Below are 27,792 nucleotides of genomic sequence, written 5' to 3' on the forward strand. Positions count from 1 at the left end.
ATCAAGACCATTTGGTGTCTTGGTGAAAAACAGAAGACTAATTACCTCCTGAAATAATTTAATGTCAGCCCTGGTGTGGGCTCTCCTCAGCAGGACAGCTGAACAGGCCCAGCCCTCTGCTGGGAGATTCATCTCTGTCAGCTTAGATAAACCTGCTGGCCATCACAGCATTGGCACACACACACACCCTATTCCTGGACAGGCATGATGAAGCTGTCCTAGCTTGCCTCCACTTGAAAAAGACAGGAGCCGTAAATGAACACGAGGTTTCATTACAGCTCCCCTTTTAAACACTTTGGAGGTGCATCTGTGTGTGTGGTTTGTTTTTAATTTTTCCTTTTTGCAAATCACCTTCGTGCTTTTCAGGCATAACCGTCTGCCATCGCTCTCAGCATTGGTCCTCGGAGATGTCAGCTTCGGGTAAGTATGGATTTCCATGCTATGGTGCAATCTTTTTCAGTTCCCAGGTAGGTAACCAGTGGTGCTTGAGTGCACTCCTAGGAACATCTAAGATATTTTGTAGAAAACTCACTGGGAATTTAAAAAAAAAATGTTTATATCTGTAAAGAATTCAGATGCAAAAGCCTCTAAACGCCATCTCCACGAAAAAGGAGACAACAATATCAAGTGAAAGCTCTTGGTGCATAGGATGCCATAATCAAACGCTTTTGCTTAAAACCCTGTGAAACCCTACACTGAGCCTTTTTCAAAATGAGAGCTGTAGGCAGAAACCTGCCACTTTCCTCTATCAGCAACAGCATTCACCAATGACAATCGGGTCATGTCTGTTATAATAATTTTTTTCATGCCATACTTTGGAACTTAACTCAGTTGACATGCTGAGAGTACGCAAAGTCATTTATTCTTGGATGTTTTTCATTTATTTTGATAATCTTTCGTTTCTTGTTTATTCAGTTATTGTGTAGCAATAAAGTATGCTGTCATGTGGTGTGATTGTATGTGGTTGTGTCGGGTTGTTACTGTTAATCATTTTGTTTTGTATTTCTTTTTAAACTCTGCTGTCACTGTTTGTGGTCTCCCCAGTTAAATCTTTTCTGATTTTGTAACTTTTATCTATGTCTTATCCAAAGTGGAGGACTTAGAGGTTTTTACACACACACACACACACACACACACACACATATCAAAAAAAGGCACATTGGGACATAATGGGTTTGGCTGCAAAAGGCAATCGCATTTGTTAAAAATCAATTAATTTTTGATTTTTTGAAAATACAAAATGTCTTCCTGAGACTAATTACCTTTTCAGTGCAATAAATATGAAAATACTGAAGCTGAATTTAGAAGCCTGATTTAAAAAATGCTTATTTAACCCCAAAATGTCAGATGGACATGGGGGTTTGTGCATCTGAACTTTAAGATCAGGCTTTCTTTTGTTCCTGTGCCATCTCTTAGTTATGCTTCTATAAGCTCAGGCTGTTGGAAGAGTTACCAAGATGCACTGATCACATCTCTAAACTCCCCCCTTTTTACTTTCATGCATTTATTTACCACTATTTCATTTATTTAACTTTTGTATCTTTTCCCTTGGTTTGTGTTTAGTCTTGTTTGTCGTGCTTTGTCTCTATATGCTCCTTTTGGTTCTGCGGCAACCAGTGATCCAAACCTTCCTGTTTAAAGGGATTATATCTACCTATAGATACCTACCTGCACAGTGTATCTGCCACACAGGTGCCGTCCTTCATGTTGGCTGTGTCCTTGTGGTCCAGTCAAACTGCACCTTATATGTCAGTCACAGTCCAGTGACAGATAGCCGCTTCAGATCAGCCATCCTTTGAACTCATATTGAAATATCCTTCCGATATTAGCATGCTTTTAAAATTGGAGGTGAAGTGCGCCTACACATCTTAGAACACAAACATGCACAAGGACACCAGTTCCTCATCGCTAGCATCATCTGACCTGCTCAGTGTTTCTCTTTGATCACTACCTTTTAGTCTAAAGCACATGTATTAAGTGGCTACGCTGCATTATTTAAGGCTAATAACTAAAAGGCACTGGGTTGCTGATTCATCCCTCTCACTTCAAGGACAAGCTTTTATGAGGTTTGAGACTATTTGATCTGAAGAAAGCAGAAACATAAAGTGAATTTTTTGTTGCACTTTTGTAATGAGATTTATATGCAAAGTCTAATTATGATGACAGTTTGACGAAATCTCTGAATAAAGCACAGTCAGTTTTTGCTTGCATATAAATCAGGCGCATAAAACATTTACAGGAAAAGAAGCTAGCTGTTGGCAACACAAGTTTTGGTTTTCTGGTGGAAGTGAAAACGCAAAAGAACAAACCTCGATGGTGCCTCGTTGACTGTTTGGTGAGAAACTGACACAAAGGGCAATAAGTAAAAATACAAACAAAAAAACAAGGTAAAGACTTCGGATTCTGTTTGTGATTGATGGCGCAAGAAATTCAGTCATGCAGATGTAGCAGCATTTTTAAAAAATATCGCTATCCATTCATTTGAGAGAATAGTATCTTGTTTTTTCTTTAACATCTCTCTCTTCCATTTAGTCTCTGGGTTTTTCACCCTTTTTGTGCATTTCTTAAAGGTCAGACGAACTACCTTGTCTCTGTACTCGCGCGCTCTTTTGTCAAATGTAGAGACTTAGAAAACACAGAGCTTTGACATTGCGACCACAGTGTGGCTTTTTTTTTCTTTAAAGCTGTTCTTTCCTGCTGTCCTTGGAGCTTTCATAGTTTCTATCAAAAGTTTACTTTCTCAGACCACATTACATGACATCTTAGTTTCGTATCTGCACTTTATGAATTTCGTCTTAGTGAGCTCTGACATAGCAGTTTTCAAGGATACACAAGCCTATTATATCAATATATTCCAGTCAACAAAGGTAATCATGTTTTTGTTTTCTTTTTTTTATTCCAGATCTGAATATTTCACAATTGCCTTTGGCTCAGCAGTTAGATCTCACAACATTATTTCCCCGGTGCGTGATTAAAAGTCTTTCATGGGATACTTGGAAGCAGGGCAGAGACAATAACCTGGATTGCATTTCATGACACAAATGAATTTACCCTTTCTTTTCCAGCAGAGGAAGAATGCCTCTCGCTCCGTGGCACGCTAGCGCGTAGAGATATACAGGAAACGTGCCCCAAGACTCCATGCCATGAAATTGAATTCTTATACTGCGTGAATGAATGAAACAGATTCAAGCAGATGTCATTCAAATGCGAGAGGCCAGAATTTGAAATAACGCCCGGTGTCAAACACAGACCTATTCATCTACCCCGCACCTCTTCATCCTCTTTCTCTTCTCTCCACAATTCTGTCTCTCAGTCTTTTTTCTTTTTTTTTTTTTTACCAAAGAGTCCCTATTCCACAAATTAATCCCTTCATGAACAGCACACAGACGGCAGAAAGAGAGGAATTGAGAGGGTGAAGGATGATAGAATCCTAAGGCTTTAAGGCGAACAGTACTACAGTATCTAGGTGGTGTAGAATGAGCTCCATTATTGCTCTTGGGGCTCAAATTGAAAACATTACTGCTCCCATTCACAGTCCTCAGACACAGAGGATGGTCTTTATTTCCAATCTCAGTCTCCTTTCTGGTTGAGAGAGCACCCGCCCTGTGTGTGTGTGTGTGTGTGTGTGTGTGTGTGTGTGTGTGTGTGTGATAGAGAGAGCAAGAAAGATTGTGTGTTTTTGTCTTCACTACTGCATCTCAGTAAAGTCATCGCTGCCAATGCTGGTCATATAGGTGACCTCTCCTCAGCCTTTCTCATTACCCTCCACCACCCACAGATGGAGATCTCAGTGCATTTTGAATACCCGCTTTAATGTCACTAAAGCTGTGACATTAGACGCGGGCGCTGCGGCGTTGACCTTGGGGAGCTAGGACAGCATCAGTATGCATTGTGTTTCCCTCAGAAGGACATGGTGCTGTATAATAGCGGGTTGTAAATGAGTGAAATCACATGTTACTTTAAAAGACTTCGATAAATGAATAATTGAGTGTGGAGGTCTCATGTCTTTGGCTTTCAAGTTGCTTCACACCTTTTACTCTTTAAATAAAAGCGCTCTGAAACATGGTGTTTCAAAAACATGAACTTTGCATTTTCAATTTAAACAGAAAACTGAAAATCTGTCTAATCTGAGAAAAAACTAATAAATCTTGAGGAAAATCTGGCATACTCTCTCTCCCTCCGTCTCTCTCTGAGGTGCAACACTTGCCAACCTGTCATTTTGCTCATTTCTGAAAGGCTGTTTAGCTAAAAACACTTCACTGGAAGTAGAAAGGTCACATCTCTCTCATCCTTCCTCCACCCTTGTTTCAACCCCCTCCCACCCCGCTTTTATACAGGGGAGGCTGCCAGATTGCTTTAGCCTTTTTAGCAGAGCTAGCTGACAGACAGACAAGGCGCTGACAAGGTCACTGTGAGGAAAAGCAGTCATGATGGAAATGCCAGCTTTAAGCAAATGCACCACCATGAAACCAGAATTTACAGCACAAACTTTTTAACTGATTCAATCAAAAACTAAATGCATCCGATGTATATTTAGTTATATGGAGCTCAAACTGTGTGTTGGTTATCTGTTTAGGAGTCCTGTTGGTGTCGCCTCACAGTACTAGTACACCATTCATGATTACACAGTAAAAGGTGCTGTCTCTCACAGTCAGCAGTGGTCTGTTGTAGTGCATGATACTGTATCATGTATCACTGTAATATAATGTGAAAGTGTTGCAGGGTAATGTGATTCCTTTTGTCGGGGTAATCCAAAAGTTATCGCTAGATAACAGGAAAAGTAATCCTAAAAGTATTTGCTCTTGATGTTTTCGTGTCTCAGTGGTTCCAAAATATCACTGTTAGGCTTTAGAGATATTATAACTCAACCAATGTTATTAACCACAGTTAGGTAGTTCCCAATGAATGCACGAAGTCTGTATTAATAAGCTTAGTTGAAATGGGGTGAATGCCATTCCTTGAGCCACTTTTCATTTATTCATATTTTGCTTTGAAGAGGCCAGACATCTTCGTATATTTAAGTGGTCTGGAGCAAAAGTTCTTCAGGCCTTCTGAAGGTCTTTCAAAGCCTCTGTTTGGACATTAGCTGTTTTTTCAGTCCAGTCCTTTCACTTTTTCAGAGGAATTTTTTTTTTGTTAGTTTTCAAGCATAGTATTCAAGCATAAAAATTATGCGAGAGATGCAGCTGGCCTTTCAATTGATCCATCCATACTGTTCACTGAACCCTTGCAGAAATGGCAATAAGCCATTCTGAAGGAAGGGAGAAAAAGCTGAGGTCAAATTACACAAGAACTCGACCGAAAATTAGTGGCAATAAGTCTTCTGGAGTGATGAATCCAATTTGGAAGTTTGTGGTTCAATCAATATGCAATATGATTTGTTCCATCATGCAAAACCATGGTGGAAAGCATTCCCAATCCCAAACACTCAGCCAATACAGTAAAATCATACCTGGATAGTAAAACACACAGTGGAACACTATCGGTCATGGTTTGGCCTCCACAATACTAAAGCAGTGTGAGAACATCTTGAGAGATAACAGAAGTAAAGGCAGCCAACATCGAAACAAGAGCTTTGATTGTCCTTCAAGAAGCCTGGAGAACTTTTCCTGAAGACCACTTCAAGAAATGACAAGAAAGTTTAAGAGATTTCAGGCTGTTCGGAAGAATAAAGGTGGTCATACCAAAAAACTGACTTTAAAGCACTTTTGGATTGTTTGCTGTATTATTTACTGTATATCTATGTATGTATGCACATATTTAAATCAATTGCTAGTTCCCATTTCCCCATGAAGGAATTAGGGGTGGCTCAAGACTTTTACACAGTACTGTATCTTTGTGAATGGGGGTCACATTTTATATATTTATATACATATATATATATATATATGTTAATGTTTGTTACTACAAATACTCTTGACAGTTATAAAATGTTTGCTTCTGATTTTAAGCAAGCATGCATCGAATTTTAAACTTTGTCATTTAGAGATACTTCTTGATACTTAGGACCTTGGAAAAGTTTGGTGGAGCCGCTATAGTTCACAGTTCAGATAACAGACTACTAAATGGCACCTCCATTAACTTTTAAAACTTGGATAACCCAAATATTTTTCTGTGACAGTTTCACTGCATTTGTCACTCTTCAGTCACAGATTTCTTGTCATAATTTGGAAATTCTTCATGCTTGTCTGGCAGTCAGTAGCCGAAAGAGGCACGTCCTTATTGGGCCCTAAAGCAAAAACACAGTTTGCGAAGGCTAAGCCCCGCCGAGTGACAGCTTAGATAGAAGTGCGCGCTCTGGAAGACAGGCTAATTGGGCTGAAAGGAAGATTTGCATTAAGAAATGGCAAAGGTGTTGTGCAGCCTAATCGCATTTAATCAGAGAAAGGGGAAAAAAGAGAGAAGAAGAGCATCTAAAACAAGATTAAATTATGCCGTTAAGAGTCTCTTTCACATCAGCAAAACGACCTCCATGCCATTTTTCCTTTTTTATTACACTGTTGAATTGAGACTGATTGTAAAAGTGTAGTTTGCTGTTCTTGAAAATAACCTTCAGTGCAATTGTACTCCGATCCAGAACTGTGTTTTATACTCAGCACAAACAAAATAAAGTGAATTACAGTAAATCAGTCAGTGCCTGAGACAAGTGACGTTAGGGAAGGAGGGTTGTGGGGGGTGTATCATTTATGTGTTTTACAAAGTTACACTTCTCCTTGGAAGGGGAATGTTTCCCACAATGAAAAATGATGTTAACACCTATCTGTGGGCAATAGCTAAGAACCTTTGGAATGCTCTTAAGAGAGAGATTCTATTTTATTGCCCGGCTTTTTGGCTTCTCTGATGTTTCGGGGTTTAAGGCAACATCATTCACCACACAGCAGAGGTGTTAAAGGACTGAACAGATGTGCTGGCATTGTAAAAGAGGGCGAAAGCTGACAAAAAGATAGATGGCGAGATAAGAGGGGTGAAAGAGAATGATACAGTAAAGACAGAGAAAGACTCGAAAAAGACAGAGAATGAAAGATGAAGTGGCACAATGCCAGTCTATTGCCTTACCTTGTTATCTTCATCCCACTCTGTTCCAGATTTATCCACACTTCAGACAGGCATCAAATCCATCACAGCTTCCTGTGTTTTGTCCTCTGGCCAATACACACCACTGACAAACATCAAACAACATTAGTTGTTAAATACTTTGTAGTAACTTGTACTTGATTCATAATGTCATTAGGGGCTCCAAACAGGAAATCAATTCATGTAATCAACAGCTATCCTAGTGTGCTATCTCATCTTTCTCTGTGCTAAATGAGACTGAATTATTGTACTCAAACACGCTGGCAGAAATGTTTGGATTGATTTTTGAGGAAACCTTATGTATGATGCAACATACTGCTATCGATCAAAATCGCTGTTTTAGACATGTAAGGCAGACAAAACCATTAAAGTGAAATGTGTTGTTCTTACAGGCTGCATTACAATAGTGGGTTTGCACACTGGTTTTATTAAGCACACTCTGCGGTTGTTATTTTTCAGTTGAACAATCCCCTTTCCCATAAACAAACTGAACTTGCTATACGCTGTCAGAGCCTCCACAGCCATTGTGGTGTGGCAATGCAAATAAACTGCGAATCTGTGACGTTCGCGAGTTCACATGCATTATTTGTAAGAAGGAGATGGAGCGTGGTGTTCATATATAGCCATGTCAGAGTGCATTAGAGAAAGTTTCACTCTCCCGCTGATGAAACATTCGTTTAGCCATGGAGTCGAGCCTGTTTTACTGTGAGGCAAATGCAGTGCTGCACAGGTTGAAAGATACAGTTGTTATGATCACGGGTGGAACGCAGTGTTATGTAAGCTTTGCTGGTAGTCAGGATGTCTGTACCCAATGAAAAGAGCCTTAGGGGATCTGCTGCTTTTTTTTCCTTCCAGTATAACAGGAAGGTAAATTATTTAAACAATTTTTCCCCTATACATTGCCTGCCACATAAAATGGCCCAATATCCAGTTTCAGGTATGAAGAAGTGTCATTTCACTCTATTTGAACAGTTTAGGTCAGGCAGGTGGACAGAAAGACGAAAGGTGGCGCTCAAGCATCCGTCCTTTGGGCCTCTTAATTAACAAGTGCTCTTTTTTCAGTTTCTGTTTTATAATTTTGGATTTTAATTTGAAATTTTGCTTATGGCATCAATTCCCAATTAAAAGCATGCAATGCTAAGCAATTGTGTTTTTTAGAATTCTGCTGAACCACACATGCTCGGCCCCCTTCTGCAACTCTCTTTGTCACAGTCAGCTATACTCATGCCATTCGAGTTCCCCGAGGAGCACTATCTTGTCTCTTCCCTGCTGTTACTCGTGACACACAGGTAGCAATAGCGTTTGCCCTAGCCTCATCTCTTTGTCACTGGTATAAAATTAAAAAACTTATCAATGCTGCCAACCAAATGTAAGCAATAACCAATCAACATTAGCTTATAAAAAGCAAGACAATCTAATTTAAAATGTAAAAGTCAACTCCGTTAGGCAAACAGAAAGAATTAGGTGATCATTAGTGTGAGCAAATATTTGGATATTGGAATAGTTCGCCATTGACCGTCTAAAGTCCTGCATGGCGACTTGTCCAGAATTTCCAGAAATCTAACAGATTGTTCTTTATTTCCACTGCTTACAGGCGATTATTAGATTATTATGAACTCACAGTACACGCATCCAGTCGTGGTGTGTGGGCAAGTGTGGAAAGTGTCCGACGATGTGGGCGCTCCACGAGACACAAGTAGCAGCATGTCGCCCGTGTGTGAGTCTGACCTGCTGCGGAGAGAAAAACAACAGCCAGAGATGATGGAGTCAGTTTGTGCATGATGTCCCAATTAGTTTGGATAATTTGCACACCGCCACCTGACTGAACTATTACCACGCATTCAGAGAATGCAAAAATGCAAATGCAAACTTAATTGCACATTTAAAGACAGCTTGTCAGCGTCAGTCAGTTATTTATATCATTTTTTAAGTTATTTTAATTTTCAATTAACCCTCATTTATCCTGTACAGTACTGAGTATTGTTTATGTCATATGTTTACAAAGGACAGGTTAAGAAAACAGAAAGGGCTGGCAGCACAGGGTAGGAGCTCTCTGAGCAACCCCCACCCCCCGAGCTGTAAATTGCCTGTAGGTATGAATGGGAGTGCAAATGACCCAGCGTTTGTGTGTGCAACTCCTCTGCAACTGTCAATATTTCACAGAATGGATCCATGTTTGTCTTTGTGGGCTGCTGTTGCTGTTTAGGTTTATCTACATTTTTATTGTCATTTACCTCTGTACAGTCTTCAGCTGTTAACATCTACACATTACAGTTTGATTGACATGCCCTGCTCTTCATTTGGAAGCAAATGCTGAAAATACAACCGAGTCCTTAAAACTTCTATGAGCGAGAATTACTTTTTTTTTTTTCAATCACCATAGGAAATAAATAATTACCTGAAGCTGGTCACATTATGTACTTGAATTAAAGCTCTAGTACTAGTTCCAGTACCAGAGGTGAGCATACACTCAACTTTCACACATATCCAGGTAATCATGGGAATGTACTTACATGCTCTGTGCACTATTTTGTTCCCTTGCCCGCTCACACTACTGGTCTGCAAGCTATTATATGCTTAGCCTTACTGCCACTGCTGTTACTGTTGCTGCCCAAATACATTTTTGCATATACACTATATTTCCAAAAGTATTCACTTGTCTGCCTTACACATATATGAACTTAAGTGACATCCCCCCCCCCCCTCTTTTTGTAATGAAAGGTTATGTTGGCCCACCCTTTGCAGCTATAACAGCTTCAACTATTCTAGGAAGGCTTTCTGCAAGGTTTAGGAGTGTTTATGGGAATTTTTGACCATTCTTCCAGAAGCGCATTTGTGGGGTCAGACACTGATGCTGGACGGGAACACGTGACTAGAAGTCTCCACTATAATTCATCCCATAGGTGTTCCACTTTGATTACAGGAGTCTGGCCAGTCAAGTTCTTCGACACCAAACTCGCTTATCCGTTGAAACAGGAAATGGCCATCTCTGAACTGTTCCCACAAATTGTCCCCTAATTTTGAAATTGTCCAAAAGTGAATGCTGAATAAATCCCCCTAAATCCACCTCACTCACTTCTCAGTCAAACCCTTCTCCTGGCAACTGATCAAGTCCAGCGATGATATTCTTTACATCACTGCATCTGACGCTTTGAATTGTGCATCATCTTCCATCTTCCACCTCAGAGATCTGAGCTGAGCTTGACAAAAGGAGCAAGGCTTCCACATGAGGAATGTGGTGAGGCAAACATTTACAGCTGTCAGCTCTTTCAGTCTTGCTATTTCCATTGCATTTTAGGATCTCATAAGATGATGTAAAGTTTTATAACAGCTCTGACCATGTTATAAATTCTCAGAATGGAGTTTTTAATATAACCACGGACAATAGAGGTGATTTCTCTGTGATTTCTTGTATTTTGCTGATCTGTACTAACTTGAAATGCCTGTATTTAAACGTGGAAAGGCAAAGATAGCTGTAAACTAACTAGTGACCTTATGTCTGAGAAGCACCAACTCTAACTACATGTAATGGTTTAACATTATTAGGGCATCTCAGTGACTGATAAATCCCCCACCTAGGTGTCACTTTTATCTGTCGCCGAGCTCTTCAAGGTTATCTCAAACACGCGACACAAAGTACTCCCACCCAGCAAAAGTGAAGAAGCAGAAAAAAAACCTAAAGCATCAGTCACCAATTCTATTTCCCAGCTCGGGGAGGTGGTACAGCCGGAGGGGAGGAACAGTGACTTACACACCTCCACTTAGCCCCAGCTGAGGGCCCCCCACCACCCCTGAGATAGAGTTACCACAGGGGGGCACTTGGAGGCTAAACGCCCTTCTTCAGCAGGCCCCTCAGGGCCCCATTGTACATTCGTCCCTCAGTGGGAGCCCTTGCCACTGCAATCTCCAGCCAATCATCTTCCCCAGAGACAGTCTCATTTGTGTAGACCCTGAGTGAACTTTATGTGGATGTGTAGCAAAATTCACAAGCCAAGGACTTGTTCAATAGAGGCTGGTACATTTGATATCTGAAGAAAGGTGTGATATCCTACAGTGTGTCACGGCTTTGAACAGGAATGAAAGGCGAAGGCCTTAATATTAAATTGCTGCGGGCTTGTTAGTTGGTTTAACATCATCAACTGAGTCACATTAAGTGTGCCATTTCAGGTCAGTGATTTACTGCCTCTAACTTATGACTATTCCCTGCTGTTTGTCATTACATGAGGGATTTATCAGTGACAACATGGGTGAATAGTGGCAAAGCATTGCCTTTCTTAAGGGAACACGACTTTGTGAAGGAATTTGGCATCAGACCATAGGTTTGCTTTTTGAAAAGGGATCTGACCCTGCAGGCTGTGCACCCTGTGGCCTCCAGCAAAAGGGCAAATCTGTGTGGCTTTCCTCAGAGATAGAGTCCTGAGGCAGGGGATGGATCAGGCCTATCCCCTGTCTCCCCTGTGCTGACTAAATCTAGTGATAACACTGGTGTGAGCTAACATGTGGTGTTCATCCTCCCAAGTCCAAGACAGGACAGCAGCTCCACAAAGCGTAATAAGCCAATAAAACAGCTTTCCTTTTCTATTCAGCATCCTTATCATAACCTGATGGGTGGAAAAACTAAAGTGAACCAGTGGCAATTGCTAAATTTACCAAATGTGATATAATTCCAGTGGACCGTGGCTGCTTTTCTTTTATATAGTTATGCAGTTCAAAGAATCCAACTTGATAGAGTTGAAGGATGGATGAAAAGTTCAACTATGTCACTTTTTTATTCCGTCGGTGCTTTTGTTTTGATATAAGCCTCAAACTTCTGCCGTAGCTCAATTGAACACTATATTCCAGAGGGGCTTAGCTGTTTCATCTCCCTTCTGTCTAGTTTTCCCAGACTGTAGGGTCTCTGTCTATCAAACACTATGTTGTACATATGTGGATGTGGACACAAAAGGATAATTCTGACAGTGTCACTGCAAGACTGCTCCCTTGTGGACTGAGACAACTAAGTATGTTACTATGGGCCGTGGCAGTTACTGTCGTTCCCTGGAAATCCTTTTGTCTTTTTGACTATCTTTTCATCCCACTGCAACAAAAAACCCATCATTTTTAACACTGAACTTGTTCTTTAAAAAAAAAAAAAGTCCCGCAGGCGTTGCGATGATTCAGATTTTATTTTGGCTTCCAGCAGCTTTAAAAGAGATAACTTAGATGCTTTTATTTTGTTTTGCCTTATAACTGTCCTACTTTCATTTTTTTTGTGTTCCTGTGTTAAAAAAAAGAAGAAGGAAAAAGATTTTTTGGAAAAAAACCCCACAAAGATATTCATAGTTCGGAGCAAGGTTCCTGTGAGTTGACCTCCAGTGTTTTCCCAGACTGAGCCTAACACATAACTCACTACCTTCACCTTTTTTCCCATTTATTTATTTGGTTGACAGTTGACTTATAGTCATTAAAATACTGTTATAAAATACAGCCACTTAACTTTATTAAATGCATTATATTAAATATTAATATCATGTAAATATGATTTTTTAAAACCTCAATATGGACTTAATAATGTTACAGGAAATATGGGGTTTTCCCTAATGAGGCAGCCCTGACGGCACTAATATTTTTCAGTACATTTCAGTTTTATTTATATAGCATCAAATCACAACAACAGTTGCCCCAAGGGGCTTTTATATTATTATATTATATTATATTGTAAATATAAGGACCTACAATAATAGAGAGAAAATCTCAACAATCAGACGCCTCCCTACGAACAAGCACCTGACGACAGTGGGAAGGAAAACTCCCGCATAACCAGGATCAGGGAGAGGTGGCCATCTGCCATGACCAGTTGTGAGTGGTGGGACGAAGGCAGGACAAAAGACATGCTGTGGAAGAGAGCGAGAGATTAATAATAACTAATGATTAAAGTGGTGTATAAGCGCTTTTTCCACTACTACCAACTTGGCTTAAATCGACTCAGTTTTTAGGGTTTTCCATTAGGTAACAGTACCTGGTACCAGGTACTTTTTTATTACTTGCTCAGCTGGTGTTCCAAGCGAGCTAAGTCAATCCAAAAAATGTGTCACTCTACAAACTCTACGACACAAACTACACCTTTCTTGGCTGCTACCTCAAAGCACATTGTGCGCTGTTGATCTTGCGTGCTCCACAATAACATTTAGTATTTAGTATCTACTGTTATTTACTGTTAGCAGTTTATTGTGATGGTGTTGTGTTTGTTATGTTGCTCTCTTTTTGTTTGTTTTCTCTTCTGTTTTTTCTTCTCTCGACAGGTGATCCAGGTGATTTTTTTTCTTCTCCCCTTTTTCACTATCTCTTCTCCCATCTGTTTTTCTTTCTCTCCCTCTCTTTCTTTCATTCTTTCTTTCTCCCTGTCCTATCCCCCAGTCATGTCTGTCCCGTGTGTAACAACCAGTGTTGGGACTAACGCGTTATTAAGTAACGCGTTACAGTAACTACGTTATTATTGTGGTAACGAGCACGGTAACTAGTTATTATGCCAAAACCAGGAACGCGTTACTCGTTACTGGGATTTAGATAGGCTCGTTACTCGTTACTTCGTGTGGTGGATATCGTGGTGCTTCCACAGATTCAATAACATTAGCAAGTGGTGGAAGCCAGCAGGTGGATGAAGGAAAAGGGAGGCAAGAGGAGAGACCCGAAGCGGCCGCCCGTCCAAGTGTCAGGTGAACTGAACTTCAGGTAAGAAGTTATGACCTGCAGTCTATCTGAGTCAGATATAAACCAAGTTTAGGTGGAGTTTATTTTCGGTATGCTGACATTTTCGTACTGCGTGCTAGCTAGCATGATGGAGTTTCTATACAGCTGGGTGGGTGCTATGTTACTGATGTTGAACTTTATTTTGTTCATACGGTTAATTATTAGAGTTGCCAACCGTCCCGTAAAAAACAGAATCGTCTCGTATTCAGAGAAAATATTACGCGTTTCGTACTGAGGTGAAAAGGAACACAGTTTGTCCCGGACTTCAGCTACAATGAAAAAGACACAAAGCTGAAGCTGCACAGCTGCCTCTTCTTCTCTCATTCTCTCCTCTCCGTTTCTACTTCAATCACGAAACTGATCAATGATCAGCTGATCGGCTTTTCTCTCTTGTTTATTTATCGCCCACTTTGCGCCAGAAAGAGGAAACCAGCGGATGTCGCGTTAAACAACAGCAGCACGTTTAAGCTTGATCAGCTGCTGTTAGAATTTATTTAATATTAATTTCTAGTATCAGCTGATGTTTGCTGGAGCCACAGCTGTAAAGCTGCTGGTCATGATATCGGTTTGGATATGTGGTGAGAGGGAAACATGCAGATGAAACCAGGAGATGTCCTTACTGAATCATCAGAGCTGAACAGGTGATGGAGAAACAGGTTTACCTTTTAGGTGACATGGATGAGTTGAAGGGAAGTTATGAACTGTTTCTGACAGACAAATAACACCAGGATCCTTTTCTAAGTAGCTGACAGCTGGTAACTGTGCAGGGGCGGATCTAGCAAAGTGTTGCCAGGGGGCCAGGTAGGGCATTAACAGGGAAAGGGGGGCACAAGGAAATACTTTTCTTTATTATTCTCATTTAAAATGTCTCGCTTTTAAAAAAATAATTATCTGAATCTTACAACAAACAATTGATAGATTGATACATATATACCATCAGAACAGTGTACATCACTGTCACAACAGTGTTTATTTTCATTCAAAGGCTTTATGATTTTTCCTATAATGGTGGGCCGGTCTCTAGTCAAAATGCCCGGGACGATTTTTTTGTCCCAGTCCAGCTCTGTATGCAGCTCATCTGCAGTCTGGTGTTACCTACATCTTCCTATTCAGAAGGCAGAATTTCCGAGTTCTGAGTACAATCAAAAGCACCACGACTGCAGTTTTTGTGTTGGATGTAAAAAGCAGGCTAGAATCATGGCGGCGGTCAACGACGGTCCAGGCGTGGGATTTCTCTCGTGGAAATGTGCACATTATTTTTTCCTTTCTGTTGGTAGGTGGCACAGTGCACTTGTGGCAAGTAAGCAAGCTAGAAGACTGGCAGTCTGGCTGGGTATCCAGTTACAGAAGCAACACATTAACAAGAGAATTCTGAGTAAAACCAAAGTTACTTTCCCTAGTAACTAGTTACTTTGAAAGTAACGAGTAACTTGAAGTAACTGAGTTACTTTTTTAGAGAAGTAACTAGTAATGTAACTAAGTTACTAATTTAAAGTAACTTACCCAACACTGGTAACAACCGAAAATCAAATCAAATAAATACATAATAATAATAAAGGTCAATCAAATGGACCAATATGGCAAGGCCATGATGGTAAAGTAAATCTGCTAGGCATCTTTCTTGGCCTTCAGACAATAATTCTGATGGCTAAAGATCCAAACGGGACAGGCAACAAAAAAAAAACAAAACATGTCACTCTAAAATGTGTCACACAAAAAAGGTATCACTCTACAAGTCATGACAGTGACTCCTTCACAAAATTCAAAACCACAGTTTTTGAAACCTGGCAATGAGGGAAATGGCTGCTCAAAAGTGAACACCACAGTCCCTGAGTCTGACAAAAAACATAGATCAAGCAGCCAGTATACCATTGCCTTGACTTCATCCATTGTTTTGTTGTGTTGCATACAAATGTCGCAACAGGTCTTTCGGCCGGGTTGCTATAACGACTCTAAGTAACATTAGGCAGTACTCAATTGTAATGGAAAACAACTAAAACTGAGTAGAGCAGAGTCGAGTCGAGTCGAGCTGGGAAGGTACTAGTGGAAAAGAAGCTATGATGAGTGAGAAGAGATGAGCGTGTAAATTGGGAACCCCCCCCCCGTTTGCAGCATAACTAAGAAAGGATTCAAGGTCACCTGATCCAGCCCTAAATATACACCTTATAAAAAAGGAAAGTTTTAAGCCTAATCTTGAAATTAGAGAGGGTGTCTGTCTCTAGGAACCACAGGTAAACCAGCAGTCTGAGAATGAAGCGCTCCACTGGGGTGATATGGTACTATGAGGTCTTTAAGATAAGATGAGGCCTAATTATTCAGCATTTTGTTTGCGAGAAGCAGGATTTTAAATTCGATTCTGGATTTAACAGGGAGCCAGTGAAGAGAAGCCAATATAGAAGAAATACACTCTCTTTCTAGTCCCTGCCGGTGACCTGCCTGTTGGCTGCCTTTTCCAAATATAAAACAAAACACTTACACGTACAGTGGCTACGGTCCATAAATCTAGTGTTTCTGACAGACTGAACAATCCTTAGGGTACATGTGTACAAATAGGTTATGAGAGCCCTAGTTATCAGCTCTACAATATTTGCAAAGATAAGCACTGTGCCGACTAGCTGCAGGCCTGATTTGGTGTAAAAGGTTAGCAAAGTCATTGAGCTGCAGCCCATGTGATGTTGCTGCTGCAGCATCCATCTTTGTGAGAGTAATGTGAGTGCTGTGACATTCTCCTAGTTTTAGTGAGGGCACGGAGAAAGATCTGTCAGCATGACGGAGATTGGTTGCTAGATGCCAAAGGTGGGAAGCTGTAGATGTGTGACTCTGCGCTCAGTGCCTCTAATTTACATAAAGTAGTTTGTATTCCAAAGTGGTTTGTAAAAAGATGTGCAAGCAAGAAATCTGTGTGCAAGCTACTGTACGGTAACCAATTATATACAAGAAAGCATTTGAAATCCCCTGGCCTATTACAAATCTCTCTCTGTGTCTCCCCTGCTCACCAGAAACAGATGTCCAAGTGACCTGCCTCCATTAACCAGAGCTCCTCCAGAGTATAACTCAGCACCGCTCCAGACCCTGCCCAGCCTCCAGACAGCAGAACCAGCCCACCATCATCGCCATCCCTCTGCCCAGATGTGACGATTTCAAAGCAGACTCGGATTGTAACAGCGGGGCAACAAGCCAAGACTGGGTCTATCTCCATGTAACTCCTGCTGGAGGTGAGAGAGTGTGAGCTGGACTTGGCCCATCCCTCTGCTGTAAGTGGTCATTAAAGAGCTGGCTGACAGCGCTTTCCTCTGAGTAGCGGTGGAGTTGTCCTGTTCACTGCACTAGCTACTCCACTCAACACCACAAGGTTCAGTTTAATGGTGTCTGCTGGTTAGTACTGATCCATCTGTCACCATGTGAGTGTGCTAGCTATCATCATTCTCTGCAGCCCTGTGCTGTGCAGCGTGTGTCATCTATTCTCTGACAGTGCTAATCTTTAGGATTGGATTCAGTTTCGTGCACATAGGACAAGAAAAGACATGTGAGAAGATAAGGTGAAGTAGTTTCTTCACTCACTGTTTTTCAATTTCCCCCCTTTTTTGTCTTATTTTGAATATGTTGCTGTCATTCTCCCTAAATGAACATTCAGTTTAGAAGATTAGAAATGGAGAACAGAGCTGGGTTACAGATTGTTCCCGGGATCATCTCAATAAAGACCCACAGTGTCTCATTTCTGAAAACTGAATTTGAAGCTAATTGAGACTGTCTGACACGAGTGGTCTGCAGATTGCTAAAAAAGCTGCTAAAGCGTTTAAAACAGCATTCCTTTCATGGAATAGGCCCCCACAATTACCATCACTGCATGCGTTTGCTGGCTGTCTTTACCTGTGGACGGCAGAAAGAGGTGTCCCCCTCCTGTACGTTTTCTGTCCTCAGAGACCTGATGTGATTTCAAGCAAAACTCCCAGTTTCAGTATAAATATTAGGCTAATACATGCCCCACACTATCACACCCCGCTATCACTAATCAGGTGCCATTGTTTTTCCTTCTACCACATAATCATCAATATTGATGAGGCATCATTTGATTATCATGGCAGTATTATGCTTAGAGTTAATGGCAGATGTAATTTTATACCCATCAACTACAACATAATATTCTATTTCTTTTTCATCCTTCAATTCCACCGAATTGTTCTCGCTCCAGGTATTCCAGCAAATGGTGAATAAATTACTTGGAGACGCCCAGAAGCCTTTATGGTTTTTCATTGTTATTCATTCAATACGGTTCTGGGTTTTATTTATCTATCTTTATTTTATGTTGGAAAATCATGGCAGATAATCTTAGGAGCAGGCATAGGAGAATTAAGCTGCATGGTGCCTTGGTTGGTTTCCCCAGCTTTCTACTTTCTGTCTGCCCCTTCCTCTCCCCATGCCTGCCTCCCAATCCAATCTACGCATTTATCAGATGGAAGTGATAAGCTTGGGGAGCACACGCAGAGGCACTATGGTAGCTAAGCTCTCTATGTGGCTGTGGTATATTGCAGTAACTGGATCTTCTTCTTGTGCATTTCTTTATGTGCAAGTGTGTAGTAAACAGTACCAGAGGTCAGGATAGGACAAAACAGAAGCGTACATTAAAAAGTTTTTTTAATCACTTCTGCAGCCACAGCAGTTTATTCTTGTACTTACTTTACTGTTTAAACAGTTTGCAATCAAGAAGTTGTGATGTAATTAAAAGCCATTTAAATATGGTCATTATTCCCTTCAAGATCATCTTTTTTGTGTAGCCATACACAGCTTGCAGCCCTCCAACTATGTGTGTTTTGGACTGTACTATTTTCTTCCCCTTATCCAAAGTTGAGTTGTAGTAGGAGGACAGGGCCTCAGTCACACAGCCCTTTCCCACCCGTGAGTGGCTGCTGAAGGTTGTTAGCGGTCGCTATAAAATCAGTTGCAGGCTTACAGTTCAGTCAGTGTCTCCCTGCCAACCTGGTGGATATACTGGGACCAGTTGGTGAGTGGTTGCTAGCACTTGCTAATGTGAAACTGGTCACAAAGAGGTACAGATTGCTGCACCAGAAACCTCCTTGCTATTGCTTTGGTTACTAACAGGTTGCTATGGATGCTAGTCGTTTGCATGGAAGATGCCGACTTGACTTCCCAAGCAGTAGTGAAATTGTGAAAGGTGAGACACAAAGTGAAAACTGAGACTTTAGCCTTCAAAGTAAAAGACCAACCATTTAAAATGTGTTTTAGTGGAGTGGTAAGGCACAACTTTTACTTTGAAGACAAATGTTCATTAAATGTTCATTAATCACTAAAACCCTAATGCAGTAATTAGGGTGTAATTGCAGGTTGTCTGGAATCACTTCTGCTCAGTAAATGCATATCTAAGTGTATATTTGAATTATCAAGTGTTATGAAATATGTTAAAGCGGGTTAATAAGTATACATTAAATAAAAAGGAAAAAACAACTTCCTCTGTAGCCATAAAATGAATTGCCTTCATCCTTTCCCTCAACACTTTATCTTGCTTCTATTCAACTATTTATCTATCTGGGAGAGCATTCATGTGTCACTTTCTCTTATCCTTGGAGACGAGCAAGGAGACAATGGTTCCACTGCAGCATTTCCTCTCATTCTGTCTCTGCCCAGCAAAACATGACGGAACAAATGAACCAATTAAGTGTGCTGGTGGCTGTGTTGTCCCATGGGGGGCATCTAAAGAACTGAGACGGCCTGATTAGCTCAGAGGTAGACCTGACTGGAGACAGCCAGCTAAGACGACTCGAGTGAGAAAAGCTCCCATTATCTGAACACACACCGCGTGACAGTACACATGAGTGTATTGTTTCCTCTGCCTTTGGCGTTTTGATTGGTGTTGATTGGTGTCAAGGATGTTTTAAAGTTGATTTTTTTTTTCTTTTTTTTTATAAGGGGACATACACAAACAAACAGGTCTGTGTCAGATTAGCAGAGGGAGCAGACTTGAGAGATGTGCTCTGGATGTTAACTGCATTTTGTGACAGAGACAGACCTTACAGCCGGTAATACACTCTCAAAAGTGAGCCACATGGTACGGCAACAAATCACCTCCATGACTGACATCTTCAGATGGGGGGTCTGGGAATCTTTAAGCCACTCTAACTTTATTTCCATTGATCCCAAGTGCTAAAAGAACACCTAGATGGGTTCCAGTGGAGTTGAAACAAGAATAATCAGTTAATACCTACAGTATTGAGCTGACCTAACCCTATAATACTGAATCTCTTTTTAGAGACTGTTAAATCTTTATGTTATCATACACTTGCAGACAGTGAAATCGCCTCTGACAGTGAGAACTGGGTGAGGGTAGGGGCTCCTGGTGCCTTGGATGGTCCATGCAGCTATACCAGAAAAGCACTGTTGCATTTTTTTTCTCTTTGCTGTTTTATTTCTTTGTTCTATGATACAAGACTATAAAACTCTTTGAAATTATATAAATTAAATATACAAATTAATTATTATATATTTTCATATTGCAGATATTTCAGTGACAGTGCGCTACAAATTTTCTTTGATAAAAAAAAAAGGGCACATCTGCTCATTTGTTGCATCGAAATGTATCCAAAACCTTAACATTTGAATAATTCTAATTTTAAAAATTCTAATTTTCCTCTATATTCTGTACATTTTTTATACCTGTTGCATTGAAACATGGTGATTCAACAAAACAAGGTAAGTGGTAAGTGAGAATTTATTTTACTTAAAAAAATAATCAAATTCTCCTCCTACACACCTGCCAATCATTCGAGTCTGCAGAGAGTTTAAACCATATTCTATGTCTTGCATTAAAAACTATTTGCTATTATTGTAAGGCCAGATGCAAGACAGGCTAAGTACCTGCAAACCAAAATGTTTCACATCACGTATTTTTCCTGCTGTATGGACCAGTGAGGCCTTAGTTCCCTTGATTGGTCTGGTTTCTGTCAAGGTCCCCGTGAAGTTGAAAAATGATGGCCAAGGATATTTAATGTGCACAATTTAAATGCACAAATAAAAGAGAAGGCATGTTAAGGTGTCATCTTGCCTTGCCTAGACCTGTTTCACTGCTCTTTCCTGAACACAACTTTCTCCGTCCTTTTTTCATAATCATTTACCATCTGGCACACCAACATTTCCATTTGTCCTTTCTGCCAGGTGCACCCCTAATTTATTTTCAGAAAGCAGTAAACTCATGATCGTTGACGAACCGTATTAACCCAGGTATTGTGCATATTCCATTCTTACCCCTGTTTTTTGTCCCTCCCTCTGATGAGAGCAGCAAATGCACCTGCTGCGGCAGCTTCCGCAGTCCACAGTTGTTTGGTGCAAATGGTCTCAGTTTGATGTTGCGTTTCGACCACCCCTAGATTGGGCATAACACTGCTCTCTAGCTGGGGCAGGCCGTACTCCAGGAGCAGCATTGGTATTATATTCAAACAGGCAGCTGAAGCTGAAGCATCAGCACCATTTTCATTAGCCGCCTGCTCAGTCTCGGTGCCATTTTCCATGCTCCCCTAAACTTTTTTGGCAGTGGAACCAAAATTACTTTGTCACATTACATTAAGGTGGATAACAGATAGAACCTGTATGTACTTATAAATTTAGCAGCAGTTCTCTTGAATTTGTAGCAAGTGCTAAGTGGCGCCCTGGAGATTACACTCTCTTGTAATTATATTTAAATGCAGTAGATGTTTTGATTACAATTACCTATATATTCTACATTTAGAAAGACTATTATTTCGACAAACACATCTTATTTTTGTTTTTAGATTTTTAGTGGGCTCCATCTGTTTGTTAAGGTTTCCGAGACCCGTGAGAGCCACTGTAACTTTTCACCCACCTTGCAGATTTAATCTCTTAAAGTGTGACATTTTGTTGACTTTAAATGCATTTCACTGCCAATGCCAAGGTTGAATCTGCCGTCTGTCAAAAATCTGGGATTCACAGAAAATGTCTGTTCAGGAAATACTTCAGATGCCACACTGGCAAGTTTTTCAGTTTTCTTTCTTTATTTTTAAAGTTAATCCTCACCCCGCAGAGGTCATCTGCACAACATTTTATCTTAGTGACAGAATATTATAGGTGGATTCATTCCACGCCCTTTGATATAACATGCTGAATAGGGGACTACACTATGTCAGGTGTTCAGTACAGGCTTTTTCCTAGTCTATCAGTTCGGGACTTACTCACCTCTAAAATTGGCTCAGCCCAACTTTTCCTTCCTGTTTTGCTTATTTTCTGACATTATGGCATTCGCCCTTTCTTTTCTGTCATTGTGATACCAACAAAATCTGCAGTTTCCGGTCCTTGGGGGAGAATGGAAAATTCAAAACCTCTTCATCTACGTGGCAATTTTAGGCACCTTGTCCCCCATGGTCAATTTGTTACCATGTGGAATGCCAAGGGGTGTCCTTGGGGCTGACTGGTGGTCATTGCTCTCCCTGACACTCAGAGGGAGAAAAAGAAGGAAGTAAAGGGAGAGAAAGAGAGTGTAGTAGAGAGAGATTGAACCTGACAAAGGCCCTGAAACAGATCTGTCCCACTCAGCAGAGCCAAGGGAGTATGCAGTGAGGTTGTCAGCACCTCTCATTAGTCAAAGGCAGGCTCCCTGACAATGTGACACTGATTACTGAAAGCCCTGATTCAGACTTTCTCTCCTTGTCTGTGTAGCCACAAACACCGCTAAAGCTACATGCACATATTCGCACTTAGGCGCACACATACACACCCCAGCCCACACACACACACACACACACACACAGCTTCTTCAATCCACTCTCTTTTCTCCCCAAAATGCTTGAAGTGCATTTCATTTCATTTACAAATTTCCCTCCCATTTCCAAAGGGACTAAAACCTTCATTAAAAAGAGCGATAAAGGGCAAACTGGTGTCTTCCAGCTCTACTTAAAATCTATTTATTGATTTTCACTGGTTGTAAATAAATATTAAATGGCATATGGCGCACCAAGGCTTTCACACTAGGAGGAGTGGTGGAATTATATGGGATGAAGAGTGGCCTTCATTAAGAGTTTGTCATTTTTATTGATCTGGCTGACGTGTCTCAGCAATGAGGAGGATCCGATTGCTTTTATTTAATCACCGCATACAACTGAAGTGAGGATTAAAAGAAGCTATTGGTGCATGCGGAGAGAAATAGTAATTGTCTCTAAATACTAAATAGCACAGTGCCAGTGCATACACTTTTTGTGAGCCTATCACTTCCCTTCTGATGGTTTTACTATCAAATACTGCAATACAGCGTGAATCGACTGTCTTGACATAGCAATATAGGATACAAGCAATATTATGAAATTAGTGTCGTCACGTTTTTCCAGATAATCTTTCTTTAATAATAATCTGGGAAAAAAATGAGAAGCCACTTCTCTATTTGATGACCAGAAATTATTTACAGCTCTTTTTATTCATACCTGTGGTTGATTTCCGATGTTGAACTTTCATTTGGTAGCTGTTCATTGGAACTCTGAATATGAGGTCTTAGGTGAATAAAAGCAAGTCAAAGAAGCCATAATTAGGCTGACAAAGAGACTTTATGTACACTTTATTATGTGTACAGAGACAAAATTATTCCCCAAATGCTTAGCATTTCATAGAAAAGTTATTAATGTGTTAAGGAAATTCATACATTATGTTATAGACGACTTTATGTAAAATTCAAAGTGTGGACTTAAAACTAAAGTTTTGTTTTGTTTCTTATATGAATTGTAGATTTGTGGCTAGTTAGCTTCTATATTAATATTTAATCAAAGAGTTTCCTTGATTGTAAAGCCCTAATCTGGCAATTTTTTTAGAGTCGCATATGTTGCTCGACCATTTCTTGGTAATTTAATGCAATTTATATGTGAAGTCTTGATAAGTGTCTAACAAGCCCTGCGTTAAAATAGCACACTAGAAGGAGTTCTAATAAACAAAGTAATTAACACTGATAACAGTGTACAACAGTGCAAAGAACAGACTTTCATCTCCGTCCTAGATTTAAATGTTTGTACTTGGCAAATAACACAGAACGTGTACAGAAACAGCACAGGGGAATGGGCTGTGAAGCACAAGGGCAAAGATGTAAATATGAAAACAACATATGGAAAAATAAGTGCTTTGTGATTTTAGTTAGTTTTAGTGCACTTAGTTGTAAGGTTGATGGAAACATCACCCGGAAAGTTCTCCAGCTGTGAAGAAGATATGAAGGTGGGAAAAACTCTGTGCTTCTGCAAAGAAAAAAGGTATTTTTTTTCATGAGGACGGTCCTAGGGCAGGCAGCAGGAAGCTTGACCCTTGTGAGAAGAGCGTCCACCCTGCCCTTCAAGCAGAGACACTGCTGTTAGCCTGACCAGGCCAAGGATTAAAGGGAATTTGTAGGGAGTCCTCAGCCCTACAATTCCGACTTCTAGACTGTGTTTCCTAGTTTGTACCACCTGTGGACTTGCCAGTGGGAATGCAGTCTGTGTGTCTTTGATCCACATGGCTGTTTGACCTGGAAGGGCTCCATAGGCTCCAATCTTTATTAGAGACCCTGCAGCTAGCTCCCACTGAAAGCTGAGAGTCTTTCCCTCCAAGTCTCCTGTGTTTCAGCCTTCCTGACATGAATTCTAAGTAATCTCTCTTTGGCCTCCTTCATTTACCCGCACTTAACCCTCTGACCAATTGACTACTTCACTTGTTTGATAAATCTGCCCTCAAAGAGATGCACATGGTATGTAGCATGCCTCCTATTAAGAGGGCTGTTATTCTAACTTGTATAACTGCACACTCGACAGTATACAGGCAACATATTATATATCAGAGACTGCAATCCTTCCCTCTCAATATCTAGGTTCTAACAAGGCCAGGATAGCAGCCAGATTGACAGCTGCTGGGGCATTTTAACAGGCTTGGTGTTAAACTGCTAAACTCTGAGAAGGCATATGAATGACTGGCTGCCAAACCACACAGTGCACAAACCCACTGCCTCGACTGGTACAATTTCCCAGCCGACCATAAGCTTTCACAAAGAGTGAAAAAACAATCTTGGAACCCTTTATAAATTGTTTTTTTTTTTAATACATACAAGCTCACGTTTATACTGGTCCCATTAAACAGCAGTTCTCATTATAGAGACAGTGAGATGTTGTGGAACACACACAAAAACAAGGAAAGTTAATCATGAGTTTTGGGGTTTTTTTCTTTCGAGGCATTGTTATTTTATTGGTAAAGATTATGTGATAGTTTGAAGCTTCAGAAAGAGCTACAGGAGCTTAAATTGGGGGATTGTGTCAATCTTAGTACTCCGTGTTTGACAGACTTGCGCTCTTTTAAAATACAGGCTCCGTGTTCATTGCATTAACACTGTCAACTTGTCCCCCATTGTTTTCACTTTCTTTGTTTTGCGGTTGCCTGCTTAGAAAATGTTCTATTTTTTATGATGCTGTGCGGGGGGAGAAAAAAAGAAGGTTGTGTAAGTGTGCTGATTTTACAATGATTGTGAATTTACAGAAAGCGCCGCAATATTAGTCTAACACGTGTAACTCTAATGCGTGGGGAGCTGATTCGGCGGGAGGGAGCAAAATGTGAGCACTAACACTACGGTGGAATTTGCCAGTTCTCTTTTCTATCACCTCCCTTTCTCTCCAAAACAGAGGGGAAGTCAAAAACACCATTTGTCAGTGCACATTACATCTCTGCTGTTATATTCCCAAATGAAAACCCAGTATGTGGCTCTTTTCAACAGAAGATGGTAACAGGCTTTGTTAATTGGACTTGGCTTGGTCCTCCATGAAGCCCTATTGTCAGCATGACTGACTGAGGATTGCTGGGCCAGAAATGCACCATACTTATCGAGACACAAACGGAGCACAGAGAGTATAACAAATGTCTGCTTTACACGGAAACTTTTGTTGAGTAAAATTATTTGAACTCTTCAAAGAAACCTGAAGGAGAAATCTTTTCGCATCTTATTTGTTTTTGTTGATTCTGCCTTTTCTTGTTTGCTTTGTCTGTTACTGATTGGTGCACTGGGTTAGGATTTTTAGCAGGAGTAGGGTTGGGCAACAAATGAAATGTGTACACGGGGAGAAGGTTTAAGCGAACAGAAGTCGTAGTTGTGGGTTTGTCACATTACAGTTTGTGCAGTAATGTTGCAATCATGCACCACATAACAAGTGCAGTTTGGAACTGATCGTGTTTAATGTCACAGCTGATGAGAATAATTCACATTTACTTCATGATGACATCACAAGGTCCTTGTGCATATCTTGGTTTCACTCCCAATTAATTGTATATAGTAATTCCAACGACTGACTTTTTCTAAACTTAAGCTAAACATCCAATGTGTGTTACAGTAAATGAAAGTAGCCACAACAACAATATCCAGGGTCACAGTATTTGTTAAAGTGACCAGCATGCTACCTGCCAAGTTGAAATTGCTCATCACAACAAATAATATAAAAATCAGACAGAACTTTAAATTATTGTTAAGATTATTGTTTAAAAAACAAGAGATAACCACCTATTGAGTATTAATACTTGCATTTATGAGATAATATGAACGCAGCCATAACGGTTGAAGGGATTTTAACCGATCTTTACTAAAAACCCTCGGGCCAGTAAAGTGTAACACAAGGAATAACAACATCCCTGACAAATTCAGAGGTTATCTTAAGCTCGAGCTAAGCCAGCACTTGGAAACTTTAATTATAATTAATAATCCAGCTGTTTAACAGTCAGTCTTTAAATTCAGTAAACCAGTAAGTAAGGAAAACACTAAATGTGTTGTCTAGTGATGCCTCACACTACACCATGTTCTACACTGACTAGTAGAAAGTTGCTAAAGCATACTCAAACAATGTGCTGTATTTAAAAAGTGAAATTTAAAATACAGAAAAATGATCAAAATGGGTAAAGCGCGTTTATAAAAATCAAAAAATCGTAATAATCTGGAATTTTGTTACATTTTAGATCAGTATTCTCCAGCGCTGTAATGAATTTCACTAACTTCATATACAGTAATGAGTCTTCTTAAAGCTCTACATATTAGCAGAATAATGGCGCTAGATTGTTTTAAGGATATCTGCTCAGAGTGACCTGACTTAGACTTGCTCAGCTCTCTACTGGCACACAAAGCGTCCACACAAGAAATCACAACTCAAGTTTGCCATTTCTATAATAATGCATTTTGTTTTGAGGCACTTCAGCAAATGCCACACTGCCTTGTATCGATTTTCATTTGGCTTTTAACAATATTCCTCCATATCTTGATTTAAAAGCTAGTTAAGTTGAAGTTAAATCCTTTTTGATTAAGTGGTACTGCTATTTTTATTTATTTATTTCTATCAAGCAGGCCACAACAAGCGAAAAACAACACAGTCCTCTCTAACAGAGCGGTACAGGCTCCACAATGATGGAAGAGAGTGATCAGTTTATGCCTGCGACTACTTAACTATTTAGAATTATTGACTTAACTTTATATTTTCATTAGAATAAAACTATGTATTTTTGATTGATTACATATTTGTATGACATCATTACAACATGTTTAACACCATTTTTTAGCACTCCACTTTCGTAACCCACGCCTAAAGCTAAAGCTAAACTTATATATTGCAGACACTATGACACCATATGTATATTTTTAAATATGTTATCAATTTTTAAAAAACATGTTGTCTTTTTAGGTATTAACAAACACTGACAAGGTTAGATTTAGGCACTAAAAAGGATGTGCATTTGTTTAGATTTAGAGAAAGATTTGGTTTAGAGTCATTATTATGGTTGCCATGTCTTGTAAAAGCTTTGTTTTCTCTGTTGGTTCTGACTCGAGGCACATTTTCATCATTGCCCACTCACAGGTGAGCCCGACATCACCAGCTACAAGTATGTCGGTAAGACAGCAGTGACCATGAAGGGTGAAGTGAAATGGGACACTTAGAAGATAGGGAAGACTGTCATCTTGTGAGTGTGATTTCTCTATTTGCTTTTGAGTGCTTT

General features: G+C 40.2%; 2 long non-coding RNA genes across 2 annotated transcripts in view; one reads left to right on the plus strand and one right to left on the minus strand.

Annotated features, from left to right (window-relative positions):
- LOC102076836 (uncharacterized) overlaps positions 1-27,792 on the minus strand; it is a 33,638-nt gene that overhangs the window by 4,405 nt on the left and 1,441 nt on the right. Inside the window, exons 2-3 of the long non-coding RNA XR_269059.4 lie at positions 8,696-8,805; positions 7,057-7,159 (exon numbers count right to left, since the gene is read on the minus strand). This is a non-coding gene — a long non-coding RNA (uncharacterized LOC102076836). The remainder of the gene's footprint in view (positions 1-7,056; positions 7,160-8,695; positions 8,806-27,792) is intronic.
- Positions 86-27,727, plus strand: LOC112842074 (uncharacterized). Its single transcript, XR_003213688.1, has 3 exons — positions 86-420; positions 16,803-17,018; positions 27,654-27,727. It is a non-coding gene; the product is annotated as an uncharacterized LOC112842074 (long non-coding RNA).

The sequence above is a fragment of the Oreochromis niloticus genome, linkage group LG2, assembly GCF_001858045.2.
Source record: "Oreochromis niloticus isolate F11D_XX linkage group LG2, O_niloticus_UMD_NMBU, whole genome shotgun sequence".
Classification (NCBI taxonomy): Eukaryota; Metazoa; Chordata; class Actinopteri; order Cichliformes; family Cichlidae; genus Oreochromis; species Oreochromis niloticus.